The 12579-nt window shown below is 43.8% G+C and overlaps 1 protein-coding gene across 2 annotated transcripts in view; it reads left to right on the top strand.

The window, feature by feature from the left end:
- The first annotated feature begins 8962 nt into the window (after nucleotides 1–8962).
- The window catches only part of LOC121179337 (cell migration-inducing and hyaluronan-binding protein-like), a 140703-nt gene continuing 137086 nt past the window's right edge, over nucleotides 8963–12579 (top strand). Inside the window, exons 1-2 of one of the 2 annotated variants that reach the window (XM_041034137.1) lie at nucleotides 8963–9091; nucleotides 9737–9919. The gene's annotated coding sequence lies outside the window, so the exon portion shown is untranslated. The remainder of the gene's footprint in view (nucleotides 9092–9736; nucleotides 9920–12579) is intronic. The other variant, XM_041034128.1, reaches the window with a different exon arrangement.

Raw genomic sequence — 12579 nt, 5'->3', positions numbered from 1 at the left:
ACACAATCAGAGGAAACTGTGGCCCTTCGCCAGCACAGGCCAACCTGAGCCTGAAGCCAATGTCTGAACATCACACACACACACACACACACACACACACACACACACATAAATGGGCAGAGGGCAGAGGCTTTACAGCTGACAAATTAAAAGTTCTCTCTTAACTCCAGACCAATTACTTGATTCATTTAAAAACTGATCATGATTTTGTTGTTTTTATGCTCTAGCGAACTTTTTTTTTTTTGTTATTTTACGTAATTTGATGATAGCAGATATTTGTAATGATCAGAGAAAAGCCAAACGCAGCCCCTGTGACGCTGGCATCAGGAGTGGAAAAGTGCAGAGAGTAAACGGAGACAGAGGTTTAGAGGTTTGCTTGTATTATTCTCAGTAATTAGATTTTCCAGCAATGATGCTCACCTCACATCCACAGCAGTAAATTGAATTAAGTTAAAATGCACTGAAATGTCACACACGAGGACAGAATACAGAGTCCCATATATGGAAGTGGCACAACAGTGGACCTGGATGCAAATCGTGCCACTGAGCTCTCTGTCCAAACCACAATTCACCTTCTGTAGAGAAGCACTTTGTAGCCTGTGCACACAATAGACTGCAAATTTACAGGTATTCAACTGTCTTCAACAAAATACGGAAACCAACAACCTTGATAAGTCAACAGTCAACAGGATGGAGCATAGCAGATGCATGATACACAGACATGTAGTTGCAGACCAACAACAAACACATTTCAAAGCAACAAGTCTGCACATTTTCTGAACACCGCACAATGTAAACACACACAACGCTGAGCTGCTACACTGTTGCAACACATCAGCAAGAAGGAAGTAATGGCTATAGTATGATAGGTGTCCTTCAAATGGGTGTTCACAGCTGTGCTCACCCATTTGAAGGACGTTCTGCAAGTCTTATACTGTCCAAAATCCTCCACCAGCTGTCTTTCATTTTCAGTGGAGAATGTGGACAGTCCACTCAGTCTTTTCTGTCCGGTGGCACTACTCAGATAGGTTTTGATCATTTTTAGCCTGGAAAATGAGCACTCAGCAGCCGCAACAGGAACAGGAGTTGTCATGAATAATATAAAGGCTGTGCAAACCTCACTGTGTGTATACAGCAGTGCATGATGGTCAACGATGAGCATTTTAGCTAGATCCAGAATAGATGCTGTGACCTGGACTCTGAAACATGTCTGGTATGAAATAATGGGGAGCTTGGAACAGTATCACATTTGTACTGATCAGACAGGCATTTTGTTGCCAGGCAACTTGGTGAAACTCCACGTCCTGTGCATCTTGGAGTGTCTTTGGGTGAACTGCTTCAGACACACAGTATGAACGGTTCCTTGTAGGCAGGTAAACCTCTGGGGAACTTGCTGGATGGTGATGGTTGTGTCGAGACAGGCATAGAAAACTTTAACTTTAAAGTAGATGTTCGTGTCGAACAGTCGACTGTCATCAGTTCATCAAAGTGTTGCTTTACTTTTTTCACTGTTTGTTTTAACCTGAGTAACAAGTGCCATCAAAGTTCCCTCTGTACTTCAGCAGAACCATAACAGCGAGTTTCAGGAGAGCTGAGGTTTTGGGAATGTCAGTGCTTTTCTCTTGCTTAAACTTGGAAACCGTGTTCGAGTATTCAAACATTTTGGTTCGTTCCCATATCTGTACCTTAATGCAGCTGGGGCCTGATAACAGGAGGACCACAGAGCAGGACAAAGGTGTTTTAGTGTTCCTTCTCTGGCCTCTGACGTCTTTCTACAGCGCCATAAAAGTGCTTAAGTTCTGGGACATTTTAACGGAGTCGCTCAGTACAAGACTTGAGAGAGACTGAGCTGAGAGAGAGATTGTGAGCTGAACAATGCTCATAAAAGCCTAGAGACTCTCTCTCTCTGCGATTTGTGCTTGTACACCTGAATATACACCACTCATATTCACTGCCCCATTATAACCATGTTTGTGGTGCTTAGAGAGATTTAATCCCCTTTTTTCTGTAGAGTCCACAATTTTGCTCTCAAGCTCTGAGGCTGATGAGTCAGTGCTTAACTCAAATACCAGAAAATCTTCAGATATTTTTACATCCATAGGAAAACTGCTCATCTTCTGGTATTTTTTCACACAACAGTCTCTTGAGTTTAACTTCAGAGTCCTCCTCAGTCCCCAGACCTGAATCCAGTAGAACACCTTTGGGATGCCGCCTGGTTAGCTCAGTTGGTAGAGCATGAGACTCAACCTCTCAGGGTCGTGGGTTTGAATCCCACTCTGGGTGGCACCACCTCCCATGGGCTCACCACCCGTGGAGGTGCCATAGGACTTCGGTGCATTGTGAATTGGGCGGGCTGCCCCCGCGACCTGGGCCTGGACCCAGATAAGCGGCAGATGATGACATGACATGACACCTTTGGGATGTGGTAGAACAGGAGATTGGCAGCTTTGAATGATGTGATGAATCATGTCAACATGGAGCAGAAACTCAGAGGAAGGTTTCCAACATCTGGTGGAATCTGTGGAGGCTCCTAGAGAGCAAAGGGAGGAACTACCCAGAGATCATCAAAAACAATAGAGGACCTGGCAGAGACACACTGAAAGTCAAGCTGAATGTCAGAGTCTAAATACTAAAGAAAAACACTGCTAACACAATAAAAACATGCAGTGCAGGCCACAGCTGTCGATTCCTAAACTGGTAAATGTATCTACATATCACATTCATTTCTGTTTTGTGTTGACAGTGTGAAATAAAACAGCCTTGTTAATGTGGTCATGTTCACACCTTCGTGCTGTGCAATTGGAGCACAAGATTAATGTGTGTAGTGTTCATTGTGTGACTCTTCACAAGCCCTTTTACCCCCATTTTCATCAGTGACACTTTGCCAAACCAAATGTGAACCACAGTTTCTTCTCTCAGCCCTTCTGAAACTAACCGTGATCACTTCCTCTTCCGTTGACCATAATCAGTTGACAGTTGTGAGTGTGTGTTGACGTGCCTTATTCGGTAATTGGTGGTTTGATGTGGACCAGGTAATTAAGGAGTATCTGGTAAGTGTGTTTTTTTGCATTGATGACCTTTCATCCATAACGAACTCACAATTCTAAGTATTCAGCCTATGCACATGATGCTAGGTTCTACAAGAATCCTGGTGCTCATTCGTACATTCATTATTGAATTACACAGTCTCATCATTGTTATATCATACAATTAATCTGGTCAATGAACACTGTGCGTTGGAAGCACTGCCACAGGTGAGAATAACTCAGTGAGGAAGCTGCAGTGTCCCAGTGCTGAGGAAAGGAATGATGGGTGTTGTAGTTTTGGCCAGTATGCCTGAAGGTTAGCATAACATTGTACAGACCACCCCACTGCAGCAATTATGCAAGACCACTTTACAGAAGAGCCCAGTGTGGTGAGGGAATGCAAACCTCAGCTGGTTTTTTTAACCTGAACCTAATAATCAGAAGCAGTTAAGTGCTAATCTGAATAGTTAAAAAACGATTATTAGTTTTAATTAGATTTTGATTATTATTAGTTTCGATTATTAGTTTAGCATCACAAAGCTACATGTGGGTCCAACCTTCGAGTCAGCTCGACTGACCTATCTACGTCCTGTATTTATATACACTCTGCTGTTTTGTTTAGTGAGACAAGAACAGGCTTGTTTTTCTTTGGCCACTTGACTCTTGTAAAAGAGTTTTCCAGACCATGTGTCCTCTCTTTCCACAATTATGGCATTCATTGTAATTTAAGCTCATCTGCAGCAGTGCAGATGGACCAGTGTTAGCATGAACGTAATGTCCAAATAGACACATTAAAGTAAAGTGTTGGTTTGCCCCTGAATGTCCTATAGATCTGGCTCTGTCATGTCCAATTTGGCACCACAGTCACTCAGTGGACTCAGTGTCAGCGGACACATTTCTGATATAGTTTAGAGGTGAGTTGCAGACATTTTTACAAGCATAGTGAATAGCCACATTCTATCATTAAATGGATTTAGATTTGTCGTGCCAGTTAATAAGACAATTAGTTGCCTCAAATTTTCTCAGTGATCAGTGATTTTAAATGTCAACATAGCCAATTAGCTGTATTTGTATGTATTCTGTGGGACAGTGTTGTGGTTGTAAAATACCTAATGATTTGATCAGCAGCACAGCACAGCAGCTTGGCCCAATAGGTATATTATAGGTGCAGACTTGAGATTGGAGTGGACAGTAAAATGAATGTTATATTAAAATAAAATCATGGTTGTTCCTGAATCACTGATACTGATACATGTGTCTCTCCAACTCCAAGAGGGAGCAGTCAGTCACTGTAGTGTACTGTTAATGGAACACATTCGAGTTCTCACAGGGTCATATTGATAACATCATTCTTTAGTTTCTTGTTGCTTGTAAACAAGTGTGTGTTTTATAGAGAACACACAGGAACACTGAGGCTAAAACCCACCAACAGTAGCCTGGCTCAGATAATGCACAGCTTGTGCAGAGCTCTTTTTACTGTGTACTCCAGTTTATGTGTCCACACTGCGTGTTTTCCAGTGTGTGGGCCATTGTGTGAAGCCTAATTCTTTTTTTTGTTTTAACTGTGTGAGGAATTCTTCATGAAGCTCACAGTTTACCATCATGGTTTCTGTGAAATTATAGACTGAGAAAATAGAGTTGCACTTTAAAATTGTCACAAGGGTTTTTACAAAGGTTTGTCATCTTGTGACAGGCAGCACATGTTAGAGCCGTGTAGTGTCTGTCCTGTGCAGGTTTTTTTAAATAAGGTGTGTCTATTCCAACAACATGGCTAAACTGAAAATGAAATGTTTTTTTTGTAAACTTACTTTATACACATCAGAGCTCATAAATGACTTTTACCGCCTTTTCCACAGAGAAGTAACAGAAGATGTCATCAGGCAAACTAATCTTTACAGAGCAGATCACTCGAGCCATCAGTGTGACTGAGGAAAGCATCAAAAGACACCTCCACTTCACTGACAGCAGGCAGGTGGCAGGAGGACACAAGCTGTTCAAGGTGAGACCTCCCCTCATCTTCCTCAGGGATGTGCTTGTTTTCTACAGTACAATTTGCTGAGCCGACCCTGACAACTGTATGGTCCAAACACTAAACAGTATTTCTCTTTTTTTTTTGATGCAGGATTGACTGGTTGCTTTCTAATGCAAACCTACCTACCAGCTGAGGCCAAGACACGAGGCAGCTATAATAGAGAAGGCCAGTCCAAAAAAAAAAAAAGAAAAAAAAAAATTCAAGTTAATATTCAAAGTCTCTGAAACAGACAGAGGCAACAACGGCTCCTGCAGAGCATTGTTCCATTCTCCAGTGTGACCTGTGTGTAAGGCTGCTTTTCCTGATTCCAGATCAGCCAAAAATGTAGGTTTACTGAAGCAACCAATGGTGCATTAGCATTATATTTTCTCAAAAAACTGGTGCAGCCTCCTTCTTAATGAAAGTACCAAAGTGTCTCAAAATACCTTGGACTTATAATTCTGTGTTTTAGTGAGGACAGGGGAAATGTGGTGGCCACTTAGGCCTTGTTGAGCTGCAGGGAGGGGATAATGGATCAGTAGTCAGAGCTTTTCTTGGGGAGTGTGGCCTCAAAGGGGGGGAAACTTGCTTGGCCATGGCACAGACAATATTAATGACAGGACTGTACAATGATGTGCACAAAATTCTGAGGGAGGAGAGTGACTTAAAACATCTGGTCTTCATCCTCTGTGTGTGTGTGTGTGTCACCCTCACTACAGCTGTGAGCTCTGCCTCCAAAACACACTTCTATGTAATGTGGACTCCCTTTATTTCACCAAAGCACAGACTGATATCGGCGGTCTGTGCCACACACTGACTTTCCATAGAGCCTGACCAAAGCTCCATGGCAGATGTTCTATGTTCCATGTACGGTGACCCACAGAACCTCCAGTACCTCACTCATTTGAAATCTCTTTCTCTTGATCATCTCTGAGATGATTCTACACCTTGCCTGGATTCCTCCTGTGCTAAATTCAACTGATTGGACGTCACGGCAGCACTCAATTCCAAGTGTCAAACTGGGCGCTGCTCATTACCTGTACAACACCATCCCAACAGTGAGGCATGGTGGAGGCGGCATCATGCTGTGGGGGTGTTTTTCAGCATCAGTGACAGGAAGACTGGTCAGTGTTGGGAGAAAGCTGAACTGAGCAAAAATACAGAGATTTCTTTAATAAAAACCTGGTCCAGAGCACTCAGACCCTCAGACTGGACCCAAGGTTCACCTTCCAACAGGACAATGACCATACACACGCAGCCAAGACAACACAGGTGTACGTAGGGAGAACTCTGTGAATGCCTCTGAGTAGCTCTGCCAGAGACCTGATTTGAATCCAACCGATCATCTCTGGAGAGACCTGAAAATGTCTGTCCACCAACAGTCCCCATCCAACCTGACAGAGCTAAGAGGATCTGCAGAGACAAATGGATGAAAATCCCCAAATCCACATGAGCAAAGCTTGTCGCTTCACACCCAAGAAGACTCGAGGCTGCAGTCGCTGCCAAAGGTGCTTCAACAAAGCACTGAGTAAAGGGTCTGAATACTTATGTCAGTGTGATATTTCACTTTTTCCTCTTTGAGAAATCCACAAAATTCCAGAAATGTTGTTTTTGCTTTGTTGTTGTGTGCGAGTGTACACTGATGAGAGGGAAAATGACCAACAACATAACAACATGTTAGCAACATAACAACATGTGAAAAAAAGTAAACGCTTTCTGAATGCACTGTAAAGTCTGTCTGTGGCAGAGTATTTGACAAAAATCGATGTGCTCAAAGAGCCGATGGATGGACACATCTCTCCACACTTTGGCTTTACATTTGAGTCTGAGGCAGCACAGCTGAGCCTCGCTCCTGAGGAGGAGGAGGAGTGTGTGCTACACCATCGCCTTAACAAATGAACTAAGAGCAAGGCTCCCACATAATGTGGAGATACTGCAGCCCATGTCTGTTCAATGTAGGGGAGACACTGGGAAGCACAAGAGCCTGGAAGACATGACAAAATTATGAATCAGTGGAGGTCTATTCACCAACAAACACCGCTGTGAGCTGAGCTGAAGAAACACAGGGATGTAGGAGGCTAATGAAGACTTGGCTTCTGCTGCAGTTTCTGTCCTCTCTCTTACACTCAGATGCTGAAGTAGCATCATTAAAAACTAACTCTGGAATCCTGTGTCCTCTCAGAGCCTCAGCTCTCCTCTGTATATCAGATATGGTTGAGGTTGGCTGGAGGTACATGCTATGAGCACAAACTGCCTGATAAGGTGGCTGCAGCTCTTTAGCACCTCAGCTTCCTGTTCTGTTCCTCTGCACCCAACACCGCCCCATAGGGGGAGAGCACTGAGGGTATGGATCTGGTGAATGATGAGTCCAAGCATTCAGTAGCTTCATGGTGAGTGATTTGGAATCAGATCACAGACAGGTTTACAGGATCAAAAAAACAGGATGTGATGTTAAACTATCCCAAAAGGTGGTGAGTGCTTACATGAGATTGGCCTTGTTGTTGGGGGTGGCACATGGTTAACAGGTGGGGGTTCTCAAGTGGGCAACCTCCACCCTGAAAGTTTTGTTTCTTTCAGCTGCCTCTGAGACTGATCTGATGTTCTGCTGCAGAACCTGTTCATGGATTCCTACTTCCTTTGTAGCTCAGGTATCCACAACGCCCCTCTGTTATTGGATGTAAGGAGAAGACACTGGATCTACGCCTACAAACACACAGGTAACTACAGTGAGGTTGTGAGCATGTTGCCAAGCATCAATAAAAACAGCACTGGTCTGAATATATGCACAGTTTGCAGTATGGTTTTATCCTGAGAGGCAGCAAACCAACTGGTCTGTATACACACGGGCCATTGCACAAAACTTAAAGACAGTGGGTGTCTGTGATTTCAGCTATATATGTCTCGAGCTCACGGGGCAACACTAATGACTCTCTTCAACGACTGGAGCTACGGTTTGTCCAAAAACGTCACTACTATTTGTCGACAGGTGGTTTATTTATTGAAAAACGGGTCTGAAACATTTCTAAATCTAATGACAAAGTAAAGTAAGATTCACTTGTTATGAAAATGAATGTTGAAATATATTTTGTAGCTTATAATGAGTTTATCTTTCATAATTTCTTCAGTTATTTCACAAGTTGTTTGTTCGTTTACATATTTCACACAGTTTATTCATATGCTTATTTATTTCACGATCTCACAGTCTCACCAGTGACTTGTAGGCTGATTTAGAAGTGACTGATGAAAGACATCATCATGCTGATGAGGGCATCACATCAGAAAACACTTCTCTGTGTCATCCTGAAGCACAGCTACACATTATGTTTTCTGTGATTTGAACTGGAGGATTGGTGGATATTCTACAGGCTGAGCGCAGAAGATGACCAAAGAAGAACTTGAACATTTCTAGACAAAAAACAAAAACAACAACAGCAACAACAACAAAAAAAAAAAAACGTTCACAATTTCCTTACCAGAGTTAGGCTGTCTCTGGCTGCATGAAGAAACTGCATTTAGATTTTAAGAGATATTCAACAATCCATAAGAACGTTTTAGTCATTTTTCTCTGTCTTAATTTCCTTTTTATTTGTCGTCTTTTAAAATCATTATTAAATTTATTATCCTCTAACATTACCTGTATTTGTGTAATGTATTTATTCATGAATGTTTCTATTTGACTTAGGTGTTTCTAAAATCCTGCCTATACCTCTGCAAATTGGTTTTCAAGGAATCAGAGAATTAGGAATACCCCGTCCAAACACACACACACACACACGCACACACACGCACACACACACGCGCGCGCGCGCGCGCACACACACACACACGCGCGCGCGCGCACACACACGCAGTGGGCGTGTCTTTCCTCCAGCTGGAGTAAATAGATGCGGCGCAGCACCGCGCGCTTCGGACAGGGACTGGCCACGTCTCTGCGCTCCGGCACCGGCTGACACATGAACAGCGCTCCGCTGTGCTCCTCTCCGCTCTGCACTGCTCCGAGCTGCGCGTCTCACCGGCACCAGGAGTAGACACGGATTAGGATCTATGCTTACAGGTCGGTAGGTGTCTGTGGACATTTTTGTTTTGTTTTTTTCCAGGGGTGAGAGCATCTTGTATGTGTTTGTATTGACACTGGGGTGCATTCAGAGTGGGTAGCTTACTCCGTGGCGTAATCTCGCCGCTGCGAGCTACAGGTGTGCTGGGTAGCGCGTGCAGCTGGGGGAAGGAGGCACACTTCACCGGCATGTCACAGCCACGGTCGCGGTCCGTAGGCTGTATATTGACAGCGTGTGGGTGCCGGACTGTTGAACCCACACCGCCTGCCTTGCCACGACTTTAGGGGGCAAAGGTAAGTGGACTCCCGGTCAGTGCACGCTGATAGCGCCGCTCGGGCAGACCGTCTTTGAATTCTCCGGCTGTCCTACACACAGTTTGTCCTTCCGTTCGTCGCACCGAGAGTGAGGCTGGAACTGACATTCAGAGACTGAGTGTAAATAGCAGAGTGTCCACAGGGATAATGTGAGGGCAGCAGCGGTGTTATGTTGTGGCTTTACCTCAAGATGCTGCCAGAACACTGCTCTTTTATTTTCCGGCTCCTGACGGAGCTTTAAAAAAAAAAAAAAAACCCAAAAAACAACTTGAGCGTGAGAGGTGGTTGTGTTAAACAAAGAAGGGGGGAAATCTGCTTTTCTGAGAACAGAGCCTGTGCAGGTCGGCATCTGTCCATCCCGCTGCTGTTCGCCTCCAGATCACCGGTCTCTTCCAGCAGCCGTCTGGTCGTTTCCCTGCTCCTCCGCTCTATGAATGGTGCGCACTGTTCAGCGGCTCCCACTCGGCTCCAGAGAAAACAAGTGCACTGTGCCCTCCAGTCTCCCTCCAACAGGTTAGTGGACCATTTCCCTTCTTAATATGTGCAGGGATGATGCTTCTCAGCTGTGTTGTCTGTACAGATTTTTGTACATCAGTGCTGTAGCTAGAATTTTTAGAAATGCTGCTGAGGTCAAGAGTCCAAAGTCCCCCCCCCCCCCCCCACTGCAACTCATCCCTAAACCTTCCACCTTTTTGTATTTAAGTCTAACTTTATTTGAATGATTGAATTTGAATGAATTTATCATTTACACCAATATTAACTGATATTTAGTTAGCCTAGTTCTTTGGAGGTGCCTTGTGTTGATTTAGATTATTTTAAATACATATGGTTTTCACTCTAACACCTGGAAATGATTTCAGTTTGGTTCCATGTCATTAACGCTGTAGTTGCGGTACACAGTATTAAACTGGCGTGATGTCTGTACTGTGATATTCTGATAATGGTTGTTCAGTTCCTTGGTTGCGTACCTGCCTGGTGCCTTGAGTGTGCTTGTGCTGCCATTTCAACACTGTCTTCATTTGCAATGGAAAGTCACCCGTGGTACAGACAGCTGATGGCGTGTCTGTGTTTGTGCCTGCAAATTGTGGGGATCAAGTGGAATCTGTGCTCGGGCTGATGAATTGATGATGCCTCGGAGCTGCCTGTGGCTCACTGCTGTCTTCCTCTGTTTCCCTTATCACCTTCAGCGTCCTCCAGAGAGGATGACATGATGGTGAGGAGGGGAATACTGTGGAGGGGAAACAAAAAAAGAACAGGAGCAGGTTTGGGAAGAGTGGCAGTGAAGATGATGATAATGAGAAGGGCGAGGAAGAAGAGGATGGCATTCTTGTGGGTGACAAAAAAAAATGTGACCTGCTCTGTAAAAACTGAAGGTTACACAACCAACTGAGACCAAAATATTAGTCAGCACTAGGCTGTCAGTCTGGTGGGTACTGATGATGAAAACAGAGAATAGAAAGGGGAGAAAATCTTGAAAATGAACCAGCAGAGAGAGAGAGAGCTGTCTCCCAGTGTGTGAAGCTGGAGTGGGGATTACACAAGCTGTGGTGTAGTGGCACTGCCTTTCATCTACAGCTGACTTGCAAATGTACAAGCTGTTGCGAGAACTGTGTTTTTAATGTGTGTGAGTGTGACTCGTACAGTGTGTGTGTGTGTGTGTGTGTGTGTGTGTGAGTGTGAGTGAGAGAGAGAGAGAGAGAGAGAGAGAGAGAGAGAGAGGCTAAGAGATTCCTTTTCTTATTATAGGCTTGCATCACTTATGAATCTGCACCTGCTCTGATGTGTCTGATCTGCTGCGACTGGTCTGAGATCAGCTGCTGCACACGGTCTCAGTGTTGGACAGACTGAAACATTTTGCTGCTCACAAACAAACAAACAAAGCTGACCTGCTGCTGGAAATGAAAAACAACAGGAGTCTCCTGTGACCAGTGGCTCAACCCTGTTACCTAGAAATTATGTTCAGAGCCTATTCAACTAATTTGCAAGAGCAAATATGTTTTGAAGGAAACCTAATGGTGACCGGATTATGTTTTCAATTAACATAAAGAGTAAATGTTCACAGACAACGTATTTGTTTTCTGTCAAAATATCTGACCTTGCAGTACAACAACAGCATTATTTAAAAAAAAAAAAAAAAATGAGGCACTCACAGCTCTTGGTTAAGGTTATGGAAAGATTGTGCTTTGGTTTAATGCAGGAAAAGTTCCCAGTGACTTCAGGCACAACATTTACATTTAACCAAAACCACAAACTTTCTCTAACCCTGACCAAAGGGCTTTTGCTGCCTAAACCCAACCACAGATGGGGTCAGGATGTGAACTCTGGTCTCTGGTGTGACAGTGGTGTGCTTTGTATGACCAGCATCCACGAGGACCACCTATATTTAAAAAAAAAAAAAAAAGAAATGAAATGAAATCCAGCCAGCAATTATGTTTTTTTAAAAGAACATGCTCATAGTGCATAGATTTACACCTGAGTGATATCACCGTCATATGTAGTCTTTCTGATCGGATCATGCTCTGATTGCATTACACCTGTATTCATGTATTTTTCCTACCAGGCTGTAAAAGGGTCGATTAGTTTGCCTGATGACATCTTTAACAGCAACTGACTCAGAGCATCTGTTGTCTTGTAGTCGTTTGTGGCCACAGGTTCCTGTTCAGTAAAACTTAGAGCTGATTTGAAGCAGTGACGGGGCAGATACTGATTGATGGAACTGCATGGTGATCCAGCTTAATCCAGTTCATGAAAGCTCTGACATTTGTTGCTCTAAGCGCTGAAGGGCGTAGACTTCCCAAGCCTACCACAAATTACTATCGAGGCCACAACATTTTGTGTCTCTGAATCTTAATTTGGCGGGGCATTAAGTATGAATGATGCAAATGAGCAAAGCTGCGGTTGAATTAATTTGAATGTACTGCTGCTAATTAAGACCTGATGTTAGGGAGTTAAAGATGCATCTTGAGCATATCTGGCAGCAATGGTGCACAAAAGAGCGTGAAAGTTCTCTGCTGCTGAACCTGAAATACTGACTGAAGAAACTGCACAGTTTTATTCCTGCAAGAAGGAAGGAAGGAAGGAAGGGTGGCTGTTTGAGAGAAAATATCAGTAAAATAATTCTGGCCAAACTTCAGCTCACTCTGGAGTATGATATGAGTGAGAAGCCTGTAAAA

This window comes from Toxotes jaculatrix, chromosome 1, assembly GCF_017976425.1.
Source record: "Toxotes jaculatrix isolate fToxJac2 chromosome 1, fToxJac2.pri, whole genome shotgun sequence".
Lineage (NCBI taxonomy): Eukaryota > Metazoa > Chordata > Actinopteri > Toxotidae > Toxotes > Toxotes jaculatrix.
The sequence above is the reverse complement of the archived record's forward strand: the minus strand, read 5'-3'. Positions and strand labels throughout refer to the sequence as shown.